We start from the raw sequence: 20,963 nt of genomic DNA on the forward strand, positions 1-20,963 counted from the left end.
TTTTGCCTTTGTCTTGGCTACGGTCACAAGCTAGGGAAAGATGTATATTCATATATCAACTTGGAGATGAGTACTTATGCTTTATTATTGTTGAATTTACCCTTGAGGTAAATGGTTGGCAGGCAAAACTATAAGCCCCTATATTTCTCTGTGTCCAGCTGAAACTTTGATACCATGAGTATCACATGAGTTCTAACAATTGTGGAAAACAAAAGAGATGATTGAGTATGTGGGTTTGCTGTACAAGCTCTTATTTGACTGTTTCTGATGTTATGATAAATTGCAACTGCTTCAATGACTATGGACTGTTGTTGGCTACTCCTCGGTAAGGTTTTTGCTTCATACTTTGCTTTGTGAAGGAATTGTTACTTTCCCATAAGAATCTTTATGATGTATTGCTGTTCTATGTGTGACCATGATGCCCTCATGTCCGTATTATGTTTTATCGACACCTTCACCCCTAAACATGTGGACATGTTTATGGATCTTGGTTTTCGCTTGAGTACAAGCGAGGTCTAAGCTTGGGGGAGTTATTTATCGCTTTATGGACAGTTATTATACTTTGTGGACAGTTATCGCTTTCATGTTGATATTTATCGCTTTATGGACAGTTATTATACTTTGTGGTACAATATTTATGCCTTTTCTCTCTTATTTTGCAAGGTTTATTTGAAGAGGGAGAATCCCGGCAGCTGGAATTCTGGACTGGAAAAGGAGAAAGTCTGAGTCCTCTATTCTGCGCAACTCCAAATGCCCTGAAAATCAATGTGGAATTTTTTGGGAATATGTAAAAAATACTGGGCGAAAAAAGTGCCAGAGGGGAGCTACCAGGGCCCCACAAGCCTGGTAGCCGCCCCCCCGGCGGCGTCTATAGGGCTTGTGGGCACCCTGGCGGCCCACTGCCCCCCTCGTTTGCTATATGAAGGGTTTCGTCCAGGAAAAAATCAGGGTGGAGCTTTTTCATGGATTCTCCGCCGCCACGAGGCGGAACTTGAGCAGAACCAATCTAGAGCCCTGGCAGGACGATCCTGCCGGGGAAACATCCCTCCCGGAGGAGGAAATCGTCGCCATCGTCATCACCAACACTCCTCTCGTCGGAGGGGAGTCATCTCCATCAACATCTTCATCAGCACCATCTCCTCTCCAAACCCTAGTTCATCTCTTGTAACCAATCTCCGTCTCACGACTCCGATTGGTACTTGTAAGGTTGCTAGTAGTGTTGATTACTCTTTGTAGTTGATGCTAGTTGGATTACTTGGTCGAAGAGTTTATGTTCAGATCCTTGATGCTACTCATTACACCTCTGATCATGATTATGATTATGCTGTGTGAGTAGTTACTTTTGTTCCTGAGGACATGGGATAAGTCATGCTGATAATAGTCATGTGAATTTGGTATTCGTTCGGTATTTTAATATGTTGTATGCTGTCTTTTCCTCTAGTGGTGTTATGTGAACGTCGACTACATAAAACTTCACCATATTTGGGCCTAGAGGAAGGCATTGGGTAGTAGTAAGTAGATGATGGGTTGCTAGAGTGACAGATCCTTAAACCCCAGTCTATGTGTTGCTTCGTAAGGGGCTAATTTGGATCCACTAGTTTAATGCTATGGTTAGACGTTGTCTTAATTCTTCTTTCGTAGTTGCAGATGCTTGCGAGAGGGGTTAATCATAAGTGGGATGCTTGTCCAAGTAAGGGCAATACCCAAGCGCCGGTCCACCCACATATCAAACTATCAAAGTAACGAACGCGAATCACATGAACATGATGAAATTAGCATGACAGAACTTCCAGTGTGTCCTCGGGAGTGTTTTTCCTCATATAAGACTTTGTTTAGGCTTGTCCCTTGCTACAAAAGGGATTGGGCCACTTCGCTGCACCGTTGCTACTACTTGTTACTTGTTACTTTTCACTTGCTACGTTTCACCTCACTACACCATCACTTGTTACCGCTACTTTCAGTGCTTGCAGTTATTACCTTGCTGATAACTGTTTATCAGAGCCTTCCGCTCCTCGTTGGGTTCGACACTCTTATTTATCGAAAGGACTACGATTGACCCCCTATACTTGTGGGTCATCAGTTTGCTGCTTCAAACCAATCAACTGCTTTAGTTGCTTGCCCATTTTGTTCAATTCAAACTTCAGTTAGGGTGACCCCACAAATTCAGCATTGTCCATCATCGGATCGGCTCTATGCAACAAATTGAGGGCATGTTCCACATCAAGCTTCCCCCAAAAGAGAGCTCTTCGGTTGACGTGTGCAATTTCAGCCTCACAATTTACTCATCTAGCCATTCGAAATGTCCACATTTCTTCAGAACCTGGAAAAGGGGGTCGGTGGCACATGAACCATAGATCAGATCCATCGCCCAAATTCAACGGAAAAGGAAAGAAATTGGGAGAAATTAGACCATACGATTGGTGAAGTACACAGCTCTAACCTGCCCCGGCTGTGGCCTGCTCAGGCATTTCACGAACTCGCGCCCACGGTTGCCACTTTCTTCCTTCACACAAGTCAAACACTTTAGAGGCTCCACGCACGGGTAATCGGGGCATCTTGTCAATTGCACTCGACCGTACTGTGGCCATGATTAGCGGGAGGCCGAAGTCGAGCTAGACATCACTCGCCGGCGGCACACACACTAGCGGCACACTTCATTGCCGGAGAAGAGGAAGAACAAGGTGGGGGAAAGGAAAGGGGAAGGGCAAGCAATTGGGGGTGAGTTGGCTCGGGCTCGTGGCTGGCTCTGGTTGGGGCATGCTGATGAGCACGGGCATGCTTATGTGAATAAGTTGTGGGTCCCGCACACATGTGAGTAAGTGGTGGGTCCCACATTGATGTGGATAACTGATGGGTCCCACGTGTCATAACTCAAACCGCTAACCCCTTGTGTTTTCCGTTTCATGGTTAAACAAGCCATGTCACATTGGAGCTATAGTTGGCTGCAAAGATGTTGCACTACATCCAATTTGCCTCAAAGGTGTCGCACATGAGCTATTGACCCAGTAGAAAACAGGGCTATAGTCCCGGTTGGTAAGGGCATTTAGTCCGAGTTCACCAACTGGGACTAAAGTCCCCCCTTTAGTCCCGGTTTGCCGACCCGGGAATAATTCCCTTCCACGTGGCTAGCAGCGCGCACCGGTGGACGCAAACCTTTAGTCCCGGTTTGCCGCGACCCGGGACTAATTCCCTTCCACGTGGCTGGCAGCATGCACCGGTGGACGCGGACCTTTAGTCCTCGTTGATAACACCAACCGGGACTAAAGGATTTGGGGATTTGGGGTCTATTGTTTATTTTTTTTCTTTTCATTTTTTCCTTTCCATTTAATTCTTATCATTTCAAACATATCTTACGCTACTACATACCATACACATAATACATATATCATAGGATTTCTCGTAGGACCAATAATATATATCATAAAATTTATCCTATCACCATGCATATATACACACATATATACAATTTGGTATATACACTTTCTCCTACAACTTGCAGATCAGTTACATGCATGCATTAATTGGTGAAGTGGTATTCTCCTTTGGGATCTATGACCTGCTCAAGCAAAAATCCTGAAATTTCCTCTTGAAGTTCTCGTATGTGTTCCATTGGTAGGAGCCTATCCCGTATCTCGTGCATCTTTAAAGAAGGAGACCAATATGAATATATTAGATCTGTGTATATATATTAGACCATGATTAAAAAAATTGTGAATAGTATTTACATACCCCAAGAATTCTTGCATCTTTGCTCCTCCGTTCGGTCATAAAGTGAATGTTCTCGCAAACATAGTATGCACATGTATTAGTCCCCTATTCCTACCACATGCACAACTTTGCGAGAATAGAATTCATTCAGATAAATAATCAAGCATTATAATGGTATTCAAACTAGAAGTACTACTTAATTACCTTGGACGTTGCGAGATGCACGAACGTAGATAGTACTACTTAATTACCTTGGACGTTGGCCATTCCAGCTTTGGTTTCCATTCACCGCAAAACTTCTTGATGAACCGTGTCCAAACCTTGTCCGGCAAAGAAAAAAAGAATAAACGAGTCATTGATTATTCGATATCAGGAAATGAACTAAAGAGGCCGACATAGTGCGATAATGATTGAAATTACCTATCGAGTATCAACCTCAGGTTCATGTACTCTTTAGGGTCTTTTCTTAGTAAGTCCAGTACTTGAACTTTTCCCTCATCAACCGTAATGATTACCAGGATCCAGTAGAAACTGCGTTGTATAAGTGGACATGCATGCATAACTCATTAAGTAATATACGTACACTTAACATCGACTAAGCAGAATAGAATTTATAGTACAAGAGAGTAACGCTCACCTGAAGTCGTAAGAAGATAATATTTTTGGTTGGGTATTTAGTACCTCCAAAAACCGGAACAAGTTCTCCTCTGTTTCATCTTTGTGCTTTATTAACGTCTCATCACAAATGGTATTTGGGTCAATGAAGCCAATACCAAAGACTCCATCTCTTTTCATTTCAAACATCTTCATTCTGCATAACACCACACAAAAGAATATAGTGAGGATAATTGGAGGAAAATGAACGAGATGAAGAGCTAGAGACTTAAATTATAGAAAGAAATCACTGACCAACAGGGACCACGTACTCTCCCTGGGCTCCGTCTCGAGGTGGCGGGGTGGAGTCGACTGACGTGGTAGAGACTCGCACTGGACTCCATGTCGGGGTGGGATGGAGTCGGGTGACACGGTGGCGGACAAGCGTTGCACTCCATGTCGGGGTGGTGGGGTGTAGTCGGCTGACACGGTGGACTTGGAGGAGGAGTCGGTGTCCTTGGAAAGACTATGCAATCCTTTCTCCATAAGTAAACACCCATGTAAGACTTCTTGCAGTGTCTGCTTCCCTTCACCTCATATCCTGGCATAACTTTATCCACCCTAACACGAGCATAGCTAGCTGGAATAAGGTTGGAATGGAAGGTTGCATCAGGGGGGTTTGTTAAAGCATAGTCGTCCGCTACCTTCATGGATATGTTCTTGAGTTTCATGTGTAGCTCACAACTTTTCATGTGTGTGATTTCATCCACGGGGTAGCGAGCCAATAGTGCATCGTCGGCAATGACCCCCGTTGAACCCATGCTTCTTTTAGGCATCGCTGGGACGAAGCTATCTAATGCTGGATCTGATTGCTCCAGTAGCTGAGATGCCCTTTGTTGGCTAAGTGTGTCGATCTTCTCCTAGTGCCACAAGGATTTGTGTTTCAAGTCCTCAAGACGGTCAGCATGTTGCTTCTTCTTGGCTGCCTCCAGATTTTTCTTTCTCGAACGTCTTATGTAAGAGTCGTTCCAGTCCTTAAACCCCTCAACCCACGGAACAACGTCTTTGCCTTGTGTTTGTCCCAGGTGTTTAGCATTCTTGAGGACACGTGTAAGCTCGTCTTTCTCTCTCTCGGGCTGGAACACCCCCGTTCGAGAATCTTCTATTGCAGCAAGTATAGCGTCAAAGGAATTTTTAAGACTTGCATGCTCCAGAATCACCCTTGTGTTTGGGTCCAACTTCTTCCCATGCCCATAAAACCAATTCATGCACCTTTCGGGCCAAGTAATTGTTTGCGGAGTGACCCGTGCATCAATCATCTTCTTCTCGTATTCCTCCCACTTAGGGATGCCACTCTTGTAGCCACCTGGCCCTAGAAAATGGTGATGCTCTTTTTTCTTAGCATTTTGCGTGCTTATCCTCGCCCGATTCTGAGCTGCTTCTGGTTTCTTGAACTTCACAAATAAGTCCAAGTGATCTTTTAACTTCTCGTATTGTCCAGTGAATTATGGTGTCCTTTCTTGTTTGCCGAAGTCGGACCTTAACCTTTTCTTCCAGTTGCAGAATTGTGTGGCCATCTTCTTAAGGTCATACTTCTTGACTTTCTCCCATTGTGCATCCTTTTCTTCTTGACATTTGTAGGGTGAAATGTGTCATGAGCGTATCCCAAGGCAGATTTTTGCTCTTTCATCCACAAAACTAACTTCTCGATCTTTCTTTGGCCTATGCCACTCTTGAATAGAGATCGGGATTTGGTAATTGACAATAACTCCTCATTGACGGACAAATTTGTCTACATTAGGTTTGGGACCACTTGGTTCGCCACCTTGTGTTATGTCGTCGATGTTGTACTTTGTGCCCTAGGCCAACTTTTTGGCCGGGCCTCGTACTGCCCTGCTTGTAGACGTTTTGTTCGATCTGTAGGGCTAAAAGATGTGATTCGTTAATATATATATAGAGAGAGATCAATTAATACATCTAATGATCACCAGAGGCCAAATATATACCTTGCCGGACTTTGTTGATTCGAGAAAAAAATTCTTCGTCATCATTGTCTAGTTCCCCTTCGTCTCTTGGTTGTTCTTCCTCAATTCCCTCACCGGATGGGTTGAGATATTGTGAGCCATTATCTTGTTCTTCATTCTTTTGGTTTCCCGAGCGTATTATATCGTACAAGACATATTTTTGATCATGGTCTATGTCTCTATCGTCCATAGCTTAACTAATCGAGGTGAATGATAAAACAATTTAGTATTCACTTTAGCTAGCAAGATCATCAATCATGGTACACTCAACTTCATGTCTTCCTTATGGTCGTCTTTGTGCCATCGCATCAACTTGGCATGCTCTTTGTGAACACTTGTATGGATAGGGTATTATAGGAGCATACCACATCACCTTGGTAGGAATCCTCTTGCTGGGGCGCTGGCCCTCAACATCGTCACAGGGTCATCACGGCCGATCTTATAGTGCAATGTACCACATACCAGGCATGCATTAAAACTCTCGTACTCCTCACCGTGGTAGAGGATGCAGTCATTAGGGCATGCATGTATCTTCTGCACATCTAATCCTAGAGGGCAGATAGCCTTCTTTGCTTCGTACGTACTGTCATGCAACTCGTTGTCCTTTGGAAGCATCTTCTTTAACATTTTCAGCAACTTCTCAAAATCCTTGTCACATACACCATTCTCTGCCTTCCATTGCAGCAATTCTAGTGTGGTACCCAGCTTCTTCTTGTCATCTGTGCAATTTGGGTACAACAATTTCTATTGATCCTCTAACATGCGCTACAACTTCAGCTTCTCCTTTTCACTTGTGCAGTTTCTTTGCATCAGCAATGGCCCGACCTAGATCATCGGTGGGCTCATCTGGTGCCTCTACTTCAGCTTCTTCCCCCCACTGTAGTACCATCCTATTCATGGAACCAATGATAGTCCTCTTCTTCTTCATTCTCTTCCATTAGAACCCCTCTTTCTCCGTGCCTTGTCCAGCAGTTATAGTCGCACATCAAACTGGGCGTAAACAGGTGGGCGTGAGTGACTCTTGACTTAGAGTAAGTTTTATCATTCTTACAAACAACACATGGACAAAACATAAAACCATCCCGCTCGTTTGTCTCGATCGCACGTAGAAAACTCTGCAAGCCATCAATGAACCGGGAAGAGCATCGGTCATCGTACTTCCATTGCCGGTTCATCTTCATTACACAAGAACGAAAAGACCAAATTAATACAAGTTCACACTTAAAGTTCATACACACTTATTCTCATAAAACAAAATACAAGAGTTTCTAGCTAAAGCATTTAAATGCAACAACAAACGCGATCAAGATCGCAACTAAGCTAACAATTGATCTAACAGCATAGTGATACCAAGCCTCTTTATTAAGGGCATATTTTCTCATCTTTCTAATCGTGAAGCGCATTGCCGCCATATTGATCTCGTGATCATCGATGACATCGGCAATATACAACTCCAATTTCATCTTCTCCTCTTCAATTATTTTCATTTTTTATTTCAAATACTAATTTTATTTTTCAACTAAATTTAACTTCTCGACAAAAGGGTCGGTTCCAATTACCGCTTCACATACCTCCTAGATAAAAATATATATGTCAACTTGATGGGCATAATTTACATATAAATGAGAAATGCAACAAATAGTTATAATAGAGAATATACCACATCTGAAGCATAAACTGGACGAGGGCCGACGGGGACGGATATCATGACCATTGCACTATGTATAACAAACAATCATACAGGTAAGAAAACTATCTAAATCATACAAATAAGATTTTTGTGGAATAAAAAGGATAAGAACAAGAGGATCACCAAGGTGGTGCAGGTGACGAGATGGTGCGGGCGATCGATTGTGGTTAGGACGGGGACGGGAAGGCACTAAGTAAACCACACCTACACATATGCAAACTAGAAGTTAATTTGACCTCAAATTGCATATAAATCAAATAAACTCCCACATAATTACTCCCAAACTAAAACCCACAAATCGCTATAATTATAGAGCATCACACGAGCTAATCTAGTAATGAGAGATGAAAGGGCAAAGTTTCTAACCTTTGTGAACACTTGTATGGATAGGGTGCGTCAAATCTTGACAAATCTAGGAAGAAATTGAGGATGAAATCGAGCAAGGGAATACAACAGAGGAGTGAAAGGAGAAAACAGAGAGCTTGTGCTCGGGCTGGACGAAACACTATTTATAGTGATACTTTTAGTCCCGGTTGGTGATACAAACCGGGACTAAAGATCTATCTCTAGTTCCGGCTTGTATTACCAACCGGGACTAATGGCCCTCGCAGGGGCCCAAGCCTGATGCAACCCTGCCACCACCCCTTTAGTATCGGTTTTTAACACAAACCAGGACTGGAGCTGTAATGCCCCAGAGTGTAACTTGCCATTTTTGAAACCTTCATGTGTGGGTCCATGTTGTCATTGCCTTGTGAGATATATGCATGTGTTATTTCATGTGATCATACCTTGTCCCCCCCTTGCATTCATGCATCCATATCTTTCTGGCCTTCTTTGTGTTGTGTTGTTGTTGTTCCATGTATGTGGTTGTGAAGTGATGTGCCATGTGATGTGAAGTGGTGTATTTGAAAATGGGTTTCAACTATGCTAGATTTCAACTAGGTTTCACCCCCCTTCTCCATTTCTCAAGCTCAAGTTTTACTTGCCCTAACCCTGGTTCAAAAATGTAGATCATTTAGAGTGATTTGTGGTGGATGTGGTGCTAGATCTAAGGTGATTTAAAACTTTGTTTGAGAGGGGTGTTTATTCACAAAACAGAGTATTTAATTATATTTTTTAAATATTTAAGTGTTCCAAAAATCCTATTTGCATTTTATTTATTTGGGGCATAATTCCCTTATGCTTATGGTCATGTTGTTTTTATTTATAGGTTCATAGGTTTTCGCTAGGATTATTTGTTTGCTGGCTTTGTTTTTAAATAGAAAAATCCCAGTGGGTTTTTCCTTTTTACTTGGCGCCTCCGAGTGGGCCTCCTCCCCCGCGCTGGCCCAGTAACCCCCTCGCGCGGCAGCCCTCTCCAGTTGACGCCGTCTTCTTCTTCCCCCTCCCTTTTCGTTAGTTCGTCAGAGAGAGCGCGAGACGGAGAGCCGACGCCGTGGCTCACGGACGTCGAGGCGGCCTCCCTCGCCCTTTATTTAACCCTTGGCGTGCGTGCCCTTCCTAGGTTTCCTCCAAGCCGCCGCCACCTCCTTCCTTTTCCTCCTCCCTCTCCCAGACTGACAGTAGGTGGGCCGAACTCCTCCTCCGCCATGGCCGAACCTTGAAGAGCTCATTGCCGTCGTTGTCGTACCCCTCCTTCGTCTCCAAGCGGTCCAAGAGCATGAGAAACCCCAGGAGAGCCTGTTCCCCTAGCCAGACGACGATGAACGCCCCTGCTTCCACTACTTCCTCGTCGACCCCTTCCGCTCCGACGACCACCTCCGCATCAGCTTCTTCCATGACGCCCCCTCGTTCCTCTCCGACAGGCGCGGTCTCCTCGACCAGTGGGCGAGCACAAGTACTCCTCTCCCTTCTGTTGTCGGTAAATCACGTGTAGGGCTGTAGTATCGCTGCCGTGCTTTCTCTGTCGCCGGCGCCACCGTGCTTTCTCTGTCGCCGGCGCCACCGCGTGCTCATGGAGCAGTAGTTGTAGGACATCTCGCGCCGTGTTTAGTGGTGGAATGGAACCGTGAGAGTCCCCTCTCCCTTCCAGCAATGAGCCCGTGTCCAATTCGTAGTGGATCGCCGGCAGTGTCCCTCCCCTGTTCCGGCCACCGTCGGGTTGTAGTAGATCCAGAGGGGGGTTGCTCAACAGAGCCAAGCCCCCCTCTCTGTTAACTTCTGCGCGACTAGCAGAGTGGTAGGTGGTGTTTTGCGTAGCAGTTGATCGTGGGTTCGAAACCCCGTGGCGCCCCTTTTGTTTTAGTGATTTTGTGGCATAGTAGCACAGGGGGAAGCTTACCCTGTTTACTGTGTCTATTCTGTCGAGCCAGAGGAGTTAGCCCAGTGGTTGTGCATGTGTGTGTGGTGGCAGTAGGTTGAGGGTTCGACCCCCTAGGCCACCCTTTTATTGTTTGTTATTTTCTTTGGCTGTTTTATATTTGTTTGTTAGTTGTCTTGCTTGGGCATCAATATTTTGTTGCCTAAGGATCTAAACTAGTAGGTTTCCCCTTGATTTTAGTTAGTGAGCAGTGTAGGGAGTTAGTGATGCTTATGTACGTATGTAGTTGCTCATCCGGTGCAACTTACATATGGTGTGTGCTTGTATGTGTGTGTGTGCATGTGTGTGTGTGACACCCACATGCCCAAGGCATGGTTTTGCCTTAGTGAGCACTTGTGTGCAATCATGTATGTGTGTGTGCTAGTGATAGTGGTGTGAGTGTAAGCATGTGTGTGTTTGGAGACTAGCATGTGTAGCTGTGTGTGCATGAGCACTTGTGTATGCTTGATGTATGTGTGTGTGTGGTGGTGTGCTAAGGCACATGAACATGAGGACTACCCCTCATGTGCACCATTGGAGTGGTGAGAGTGTGCAAGTGCATGTGTAGGTGATGAACTAGTGAGTATCACATATGATATGACACTATTTGCATCTATCTGATTCCATGTTGTTTTTCCTTTCAACTTTGTGCCAATTTGTTCTATGCAAGTACCTAGGTATTATATATGTTTTTGGGGTAGAATCTTCCCAGGGATCCATTGGTGAAACCATATTTCCCTTTTGTACACTTTATGGAAATATCATTTTTCTGTTTTGATCTATGTTTAGAGCTTGGTGCCATGTCACTACAAGGAATATGCTAATACACGACGCTATTTTTTCGTCGCTACATCGTCACGGTTTTTATTTTACGACGATCTCACGACAAAAAACCAAGCGTCGAAAACGGAGCGTCACAAATGAACAACAGCGATGTTTTGATCAAAATCATCGTAACTTTTTGGATGATTCCTGGATTGTCGTGACCTTTACGACGATCCTAAATCATCGTTGGCAATCAAACCCAGTCCTACGTGGCAGTCCTACGTGGCAAAATTACGACGAAATCAAAACATCATGGTTGAAATCAGCCCAACCCATTCCAATTGATCACATGGGCTGGTTTTATTTTTTTGGGCCTTTTCTTATTGGGCTTCTTTTTGGGCCTTAGCCTATTTACAATCATAGTATTTTTTTCGATTTTTTTTATCATTATAATTTGGGCCCTGGCCTTTTAGTGCCCAAATACATTTGGTCCTGACCTTTTTCATTTTTGAATTCAGCAACTTTTTGTTTCAGAACTTGGTTTCATTTGTATTTGTTGAGCCTTTTCAACCCAATTATTTGTCCAATATTAAATCCAACACTATTTCATATTCAAATCAAGAAAACTCCAAGTCAAATTAAAATCATCCATGATATAACATCACATAATACATCTCCCAGGTTTACATAACACAATAACTCATCTCATGAATACATTTCCTTACACATGAATATAGCAAGAACGGACAGAATTACACAATAGAAATGACACATCTGCTACTATCCCAATAGTACAATGGACTTCATTCCACTCTCCTATGAGACATACTCGAGATGCAACAACTTGCCATCCTACAAGAATATTACACTGCACATGAATCAAACAAATGGAAATAAATATAAAAAATATTAGAGTTAGTGTTCAAAACTTAGCAAGTTTGTGTTAAGAACTTGAGCTCCTTACTAAAAACATAATGTACAGCAGTTTGGCCACACCAATACGTATAGTATTTTTTATTACTACTACTATATGGTTAGATTCAACTACTACGTCTCGTTTGGCAAGCTGACAATTAAATTGAGTGTACTGGAGTATACTGATGCAACTAGATTTGCATCCATCGCCTTTAAGAAATTACATGGAAGGATATGCCACCGGAGTCCAGTACCCAACAACCAATGATGCGGTTCACACTGTTAGTAAAAGAAAACAAATTAAACTTGTATAGATATGGACATGTGGTAGGCTGTTGGCTCAGTCTGCCATCCAAGTGACCAAGTTTAACCGATATAAGTTTAAGGTTTGTCTCCATATTGCCAATAATGCAACATTTAAAGAATTGATTTGCATACTGCAGAATACTTCAATTAAAGTAAGAGTAAAACATGTTGCTATAGTTAATAAGGTAAGATGCCAGGCTGACCAGTCAAGAAATCTAAAGCAAAAAAAAGGTTTCCAGCAGAAAAAGAAAAAGCTAAGGCATTCCCATCCATGTTTGGCCTCAATCAACATGCCATTCTTTTTAAGAAGACAAATAGATAAGCAATAAGCAATACTCACTGCTAAATTCAGTGTATTGTGGATTTCGATTGACAAGCAGATAAGCAATACTCACTCTAAGCTACAAGCACTAGCTAAACCAAGCATCAGTTTTAAAAAGTTCGGTTTAAGATACTTCAACGATGGGTGACATCTCAGTAGCATCTCCTAGTAACATCATATGCTTAGCTGACAAACTCCATTGTGTACCACAATAACAGAACCACCTCAAGCATCTCTACAACAATATATATATAGTAATGGCATGCCTAGCATCAGTTTTAAAAAGCTCGATTTTAGATACATCAAAGACCAAAAAAGGTCTCAGTAGTCTAAATGTTTCACATCCTCTGCTCAGCACACCATCATCATAATAGTGTTATTGAACTCACCATCATGGTCGATGGTGTCCTGGATAACCTTGGCCAGTTCCAGCATGGTGAACTTATCGGGGTTGCCCAAGTTGAATGGCCAGTTCCAGCATGGTGAACTCACCGGGGTTGCCCAAGTTGAATGGCCAGTTCCAGCATGGTGAACTCACCGGGGTTGCCCAAGTTGAATGGACCAATGTGATCACCTTCCATCAGCCTCATCAACCCCTCAACTTGGAAGAGTGCTATTTTAGAAAGCGCATTCCAGATAGCATAGCCATAATTATTGTTCATTGATGGTTAGAGATGACCTACCAAATCAGAAACATATTGGAAACTCCTGGTCTGCTTGCCATCGCCGTAAACTGTCAAAGGCTCCTTCCTTAGCGCCTGCACGGCCATCGTCAATGCACATGCGCGGGCCATAGATGGTAAAGATCCGAGCAATCCTAACCTGAATAGTGAACACAACAAAATACAACAATCACTACACATACAGTTTTATACAGATGGAATGGAAATTCCAGTACTTGCAACAATATATTAGTACTCCCTCCATCACGAAATTAATGTCGCACCCACAGTGTAATGGAAATTTTGCCAAAACCCCCTCGTACCATCAAATCTGTTACAGATAGATCCTGTCTCCTTTCTTCTTCCTCCGCCCGTCAACGTGCTCCTCCGCTGCCCACGATCTGCACCTCCGCGATTCCCTCCCAACGCAATCTCGTCTCAACCACCGATAGCACATTCCGTGGCCCCGGATCAGAGCGCGTCGCCGCCACAGCCCTCGCACGCCACCCTAGCTTCCGCACGGTGGTCAGAGCGACCAGCGCCACCACACGCAACCACCCAGCCCATTGCACGCCGCCACCCGGCTGTCACACCGACGTCTCGCAGCGTCCTATCCTTTCCCTGTCACCTGCTATTGCTGCTGTTTCGACCAAGAAATGGCAAGATTTTGTTTGTATTGGGAAACAAATATCAGGAAACTTTTAATCAGGAAGTGACAAGATTTTGTTAATTTTGGAAACATTCAATAGGGAAATGGCAAGGTTTTGTTAATTTTAGAAACATTTAATCAAAAAACTTTTAATCGGGAAATGACAAGATTCTGTTAATTTTGGAAACATTCAATCGGGAAATGGGAAGATTCTGTTAATTTTGGAAGCACTCAATCATGTTAATTTTGGAAACATTCACTCAGACAAGATTAATGATGCTGACATGTTAAATTTCAGAAAAACATGAAGTCTTGCTTTGAATTCTACAGCTGGAAACGCATGCATATAAGTCTTGAATGATAAGCTGAACGTCTAAACTCCACAGCAAAATAAGAAGTCTTGCTCTGAATCTCACAGCTAAAGTGCCATTCAAAAATTGCCACTCTACTGGAAACTCTGTGTGAACATTTTGTTTCCTTAACATGCTTGCAGTGGGTAAACCACCTACAGTTTTCTCAAAGGTGCAAAGTCCCCATCATTTTCATCCTTGTTTACTGACTGATACTTCAGGAGTATAGAAGAGCCATGGTGCAGCCGACAGGACTTTGTTCAGGTAGTAGAAGCAAAGAATGACTTCCTTTTTCATTCAGTTTGCAAAATCCTGCTCGTGCTACTACTCTTGCCCTGGCAATAATGTGGGACATGATTATTTGGATAATGTTTTAAACTCTTAAGCTTGGTCATGTACTCATGTGGTCATAATTCAGAATGGTGATTGAACTTAACTGAATTTTTCAGTAAAGTTTCTGTGAAGACAATTTAACTGAATTTTCAACACATATCTAGATGAATTTTATACAACATGGCCATTTTAACACTAGGAGTATTTAAAAATGAGAAACTGGTGCATCTGCAGTCAAGTTTCTTCAGTCTAGTGAAAAAATAAGGTGGTGCAGGAGAATTTGTCAACACAATTTCTTCAGTCTAGTCACACAGTACCCTTTTAACTTACATCATAAAAGTTCTACTCGCTACCCAACACTACCAGAATCAATCTCAATATATTAACACTGGTATATGGTAGGAGTAGTACTAGTAGCGCTAACAAAGAACCAAAGAAACGTGTAATCGATCAATCGATAGTAGTAGTAGTATGTGCAATACAGCTACGAATCCAACTAGCAGCAATAGATGTGAAAATCTCTAGCAAGATCTACATACATAGTAATGGTGGTCAATCGAATCGAATCCAAGCAAGAGGAGAGGAGACAAGAGACCAGACCGGATCGGATCCCCAAACGAGCACCAAGGAATCGAATCCATGGCGGAATCAGAACCAACCTTGCACGAGGTAGAAGACGCACACCTGCAGGAAGGGTCAAAATCAGCGGCCGTGAGTGCCTCAGGGATTCCAGGGATCGGAGGGGATCTGGGGTTGAAGGGCGGGGAAAGGGAGGAGAAGGAGCGCTTACGGCATTGCGGAGCTCGGGTCCGAGCGCGAAGCTGCAGGAGACCCGCTGGAGCATCTCGTAGGCGAAGGCCGAGTGCATCTCAGGCGGGTACTCGCGCCTGATCGGCCCCGCCGCCACCTTGAGCCTGACCAGCGCCGCCACCTCCTCCGTCCGCGACAGCAACCCCATCGCCGCTCTGACCGAAAATCTAAAATCACAAACCAAATCCCCCAAAACTCCCCTCCCCCTCCTCCACTCGGCGTGGCCCTGAGCCTTGCATGAGCGCCATGAGCTCGTCGGTGTCGAGGCTGGCCCGCACCGCGCCCTCTGCAGTGGCCACCATGCCACCGGCGTCGTTGACCTCCTGGGTGACGGCCTCCACACAGACGAAGTGGTCACTCTACGGGGCGGCACTCCTCTCCGCGTCGCCGTTGCGGCTACCCCTGGTCAGATCACGGTGGCGGCTAGGGTTGGGCGATCCGTATCGGGTGGGATCGGGGGAGAGAGGGAGGCGTCGGCTGGGGTTAGCGCAGAGAGAGGAAGAGAAGGGCACGATGGGTTGGGTGAGGTTTACTGCGGGGGGATGGATGGACGGGTGGATGGATGGCCGGATGTTTGCCACGTCACCGATCCATGTCAAAACTCATTCCACCAATCAGATTTAAGCTTGTGTAATTTTCTCTTTTTCTTTTGTTTCTCTTTTATTTTTCATCCTATTATTCGGGGTAAACATACAGTTTGTCAAAATTAATCAATATTATGCATATGTGTCTACTTTGGGATAACAAACAACGTGATTTGGGATATTTTCATTTTCTTATAATTTGTGTGAAAATAGATTGTGTGAAAACAGAATTTTTATGAAAACAATGTGATTTGGGATATTTTCACAAACTAGGATGAGGTGGGATAGAATGGACCCACGAGTGACATGTCAACATAGTTAGAACATGTTACGATGTTTTTATAATCGTCGTAGAAGTTATGACGATCTCATCTTATGCGGTTACGACATTTTTGACTCACATCATCGTAATTTCTATGTAGATTTGATCCCCTCAAATGGCTTACGACAATCTTGGATGAAATCGTCATAGATTTATGATGAATTCATCAACGACATTTAAAAAAACATCATGTATGAGCATATTTTTTGTAGTGTGTGATGTGATGAGCCTACGAGGATGATTCCTTGATGTGGCAGTAGTGGGTGAACCCCTCTACAGCATGGTGGTTTTTTATGCTTAGGAGTTTGTATGTGCAAGTTGTGATCTGTCAAAGTAGGCATGTGGCTGAAATTGTCAGGTTAGTGAAAATCTGTGATTTTCACTAAGTCTGAGAAATTGTTGTTATTTTCTTCCCTTGTAGTTGTGGTTACAAAACTTCATGTGTTGGGAATCAGCCCTTGCAATCAACTAGATAGTTGGAGATTTTGTGTTTGTCTAGCTCTCTGTCAATTTGCATGCACTTTCTCTTCCTGTAGATATTGTTTTGGGGCTGGCAAAATGCTTCAGAGCATAAACAGCTGGTGAGAATCTGAGATTTTCACTAAGTCCCTGAAATATGTTATTTTTGTCCAAGTTAGCACCTGTAGATCTTTCTGTGTGTAACTACTTTGTATTATCTTCTTGCTCATGCTTGTAGAACTTTTGAATAGCTTTTGCCACATATATTGTTTGGCACATTTGAGTGTATGTAGGTGCTTTGCATGTTGCTCTCAAACTGCTATTTTGCTGTTTAGGACAGAATGCATAGTTTTGTTATTTTGAAGCTTGTGAGTGCATAGTTGGTGGTGTGGTGATTTATTTGCACCACCCCACCTATACTTGTTTGTTTGATCATGTGGCAACCTGGGAATACCAGAAGTGTGCCATTGGAGTGTGCTTGTGGTGGATTTGATCCGTAAAACTCTGTATCTTGTTTCATAGTTTCCGGTTGATCCGTAGCTCCGTTCTCTACGTTCTTTATATGTTTTTGCATCGTTTTCTTGTGCTGCACATGTTCATGCCATCTTCATGCATGTCAATATAGCTTAGAGAGAAGTTATGTCCAGAAGTTTGTCTTATCTTCCCATGCATATGCAAGTGACTAGAATAGAGGTGCATGTTCATTCTCATCTCATGCATCATGTGTATGTTGCATCTTGTTGTGTTGTTGTTCATTGTATGTTATTTTTATCTTAGGTCGCACCAGGATCGGAGAGCGAGTACGTGGAGTCGGGAGAGTACGTGTAGGACGAACAAGAGCAGTTCCAAGCTGAAGACATCACATGCAAGATGGCCGTGACCTTGATACCATCTCTAGCCTTGTTATGCTTAGATTCACGTTTCTTTCGTCATATGCTCGCTGCCTACCATTGATATAATTGCCTCCTAATATTGCCATGAAAGCCAAACACTTCCCCTCCTAGCTAATATTGAATGGCTAAGTAGGCTTGCTCAGCTTCTAATGTTAGCGTTGCTAGTTGCAGGTGCCAATTGTCTCATGTGAAAACATGAGTTTTGATATCATTATGTTTTAATCTGCTATTCAATTAATGCACCTATATACTTGGTAAATGACGGGAGGCTGATACGTCTCAAACGTATCTATAATTTTTGATGGTTTCACGTTGTTATCTTGTCAACTTTGGATGTTTTGTTTACCTTTTATATCTTTTTTGGGACTAACTTATTAACTCAGTGCCAAGTGTTAGTTCCTGTTTTTTCTGTGTTTTTGACTCTTTTCATATCTGATTTTGGAACGGAGTCTGATGGGGTCATAGTCCTAGGGTAGGGTCATAGGCCTGCCATACAGGTCCTACCCAAGGACTACCCCACACAAAGGACAGGACCCTAAGTCTGCCCCGACTGAATTAAGGAGTCCCCATTATCCAGTCGGCAACAGGTCCTGTATCATCCAGTCGGAAACTAGCATTCGGAGAATACCAAGCTAACCGACTGGATACACTCGGTACATCGTAACCTCTCTGGAGGGAAACGGTCGTACGTTTCCGAGTGCATTTATTAGCATTTTTAGAGCATACGTTACCTGTAACGTATGCATTCAATCCCCACTACTCCGCCTCCATACCGGAACTATTGTGGAGGGCAGCGCACTCTATATAAGCCGCCCTCGCCCACTGGTAGAGGGGTTAGCAAATCATTGTATTCCATATTACACTCGACAACAAGCTCCTAGAGAGCACTGAGACGTAGGGCTGTTACCTCCACCGCAGAGGGGCCTGAACTCATACAACCTCGCCGTAGCTAGGACTCTGCCCATCTCATTCGTACCCTACACATCTACTGTCAGGCTTATACCCACGACAGAGTCCAAACGGAATAAAATCCCCAAAATGATTTTTTCCAGAACGGAAGAAGATCAAGAGGCTTGAGGGCCAAGCAAGTGGGCCCACAAGCCCTTTTGCCACGGCCAGGGGAGAGGCCTCGGCAACCAAGCTTGTGGCCCCCCTGGCGCTCCCCTGCCCTAGGTCTTTGGCTTATAAATTCCCTAAAAATCCAGAAAAAATCAGGGCGTCCACGAAAACACTTTTCCGCCGCCGCAAGCTTCCATTTCCGTGAGATCTTATCTGGAGACCCTTCCCGGTGCCCTGCCGTAGGGGACTTTGGAGTTGGAGGGCTTCTTCATCAGCATCATCGCCAATGACTCGTGAGTAGTTCACTTCAGACCTACGGGTCCGTAGTTAGTAGCTAGATGGCTTCTTCTCTCTCTTCGATCTTCAATACAAAGTTCTCCATGATCTTCATGGAGATCTATCCGATGTAATCTTCTTTGGCGGTGTGTTTGTCGAGATCCGATGAATTGTGGATTTGTGATCAGATTATCTATGATATATATTTAAGTCTTTGCTGATTTCTAATTTGCATGATTTGATATCCTTGTAAGTCTCTCTGAGTCTTGTGTTTTGTTTCGCCAACTAGATCTATGATTCTTGCAATGGGAGAAGTGCTTGGTTTTGGGTTCTTACCGTGTGGTGACCTTTCCCAGTGATAGTAGGGGCAGCAAGGCACACATCGTGTAGTTGCCATCAAGGGTAACAAGATGTGCTTTGTCGTAGATATGAGATTGTCGAACTACATCATGTCATCTTGCTTAAAGTGTTACTCTGTTCTCATGAACTTAATACACTAGATGCATGCTGGATAGCGGTCGACGTGTGGAGTAATAGTAGTAGATGCAGAAAGTATCGGTCTACTTGTTTTGGACGTGATGCATATAGATATAATCATTGCCATAGATGACGTCACGACTTTGCGCGGTTCTATCAATTGCTCGACAGTAATTTGTTCACCCACCGTCTACTTGCTTTCATGAGAGAAGCCACTAGTGAACACTACGGCCCCCGGGTCTATTCACACCTATCGTTTACACCTCCGCTTTTACTTTGCTTTGTTACTTTGTTGCTTTCAGTTCTCACTTGGCAAACAATCTAAAAGGGATTGACAACCCCTTCATAGCGTTGGGTGCAGGTTCTTTGTGTTTGTGCAGGTACTTGTGATACTCCTTCACTGGATCGACACCTTGGTTCTCAAAACTGAGGGAAATACTTACCACCGCTACGCTACATCACCCTTTCCCCTTCGAGGGAACACCAATGCAAGGCTCCGAGGCCACGGGGAAATCCTTTGCATATTTGCCTAGGAAGTCCCTAAAGGCGTAGCCATAGCAGAAGGATTCCTGGTGCCGTTGCTGAGGAGAATCAAGACAAGAACAGTCTCCCATCAACACGTGTTTCTGGCGCCGTTGGAAGGTCTTTTGTTGCATCAGCTGAAGTATTTCTGGCGCTGTTGCCGGGGAAGGAGAGATCAAGATCTATCAAAGTAGGTCTCACAAACTCATCTCCTGCATTTACTTTTTTTGCCAGTTGCCTCTCGTTTTCCTCTCCCCCACTTCACATTTGCCGTTTTCATTTGCCTTTCTCTTTTGCCTTTTTGCCTTTCTCTCTTGCCGTTTTTTCTTTTGCCCGTTTCACTCTCCCTCTTCGTGCTTGTTTGTGTGTGAGATAGTCCATCAATGGCTAGACCTACCACTCCAAACGATACCCCTGAGAATGAAGTTCTCAATTTTAGGCAGAATGAGGAAGAAAATTTAAAGGACGCTTGGTACAGGATTTGCAATGCTCAAAGTAGATCTACTCGTAAGCAATCCACTACCGTTCTTCTTCGCAGTTTCTATGTTGGAATTTTATCCTTAGAATAGGTATATCCTTGATACCATTGTAGGCGGGAATTTTTTGGGGAGCCGTACTGTTGACTCCTATGGAGCTATCATGAATTTGGTAGGCTCACCCCCGCTCATGGTTAATGGAACTACCTTAACCTTGGAACACGTGATGCAAAGGCTTGACGCTATTGAAAACAAAATTGCCACAGTTGAACTTATTGAGGGTTTGGATAGACAGATCCACAATCAAATTACTCAGTACGAATCCAAAGTGGGAAATTTTTTGAAAAAATTAAGGGAGAAGGAACTTATAGTTAATGATCCTTCTAGAATTGGCAAACTAGAAGATGTCATAACCAACTTGGGTTCCGCTTTTGCCGCTGTGCAAAATACTCCAAATCTCACTGTCAA

At 43.7% G+C, this 20,963-nt stretch overlaps 2 pseudogenes; both read right to left on the reverse strand.

Moving 5' to 3' along the window:
• Nucleotides 1-12,721: 12,721 nt before the first annotated feature.
• On the reverse strand, nt 12,722-12,807 carry LOC123406483 (annotated as a pseudogene).
• An 82-nt stretch (nt 12,808-12,889) lies between these two features.
• On the reverse strand, nt 12,890-12,976 carry LOC123406484 (annotated as a pseudogene).
• Nucleotides 12,977-20,963: the final 7,987 nt, after the last annotated feature.

Source organism: Hordeum vulgare, chromosome 6H (genome assembly GCF_904849725.1).
Source record: "Hordeum vulgare subsp. vulgare chromosome 6H, MorexV3_pseudomolecules_assembly, whole genome shotgun sequence".
Classification (NCBI taxonomy): domain Eukaryota; kingdom Viridiplantae; phylum Streptophyta; class Magnoliopsida; order Poales; family Poaceae; genus Hordeum; species Hordeum vulgare.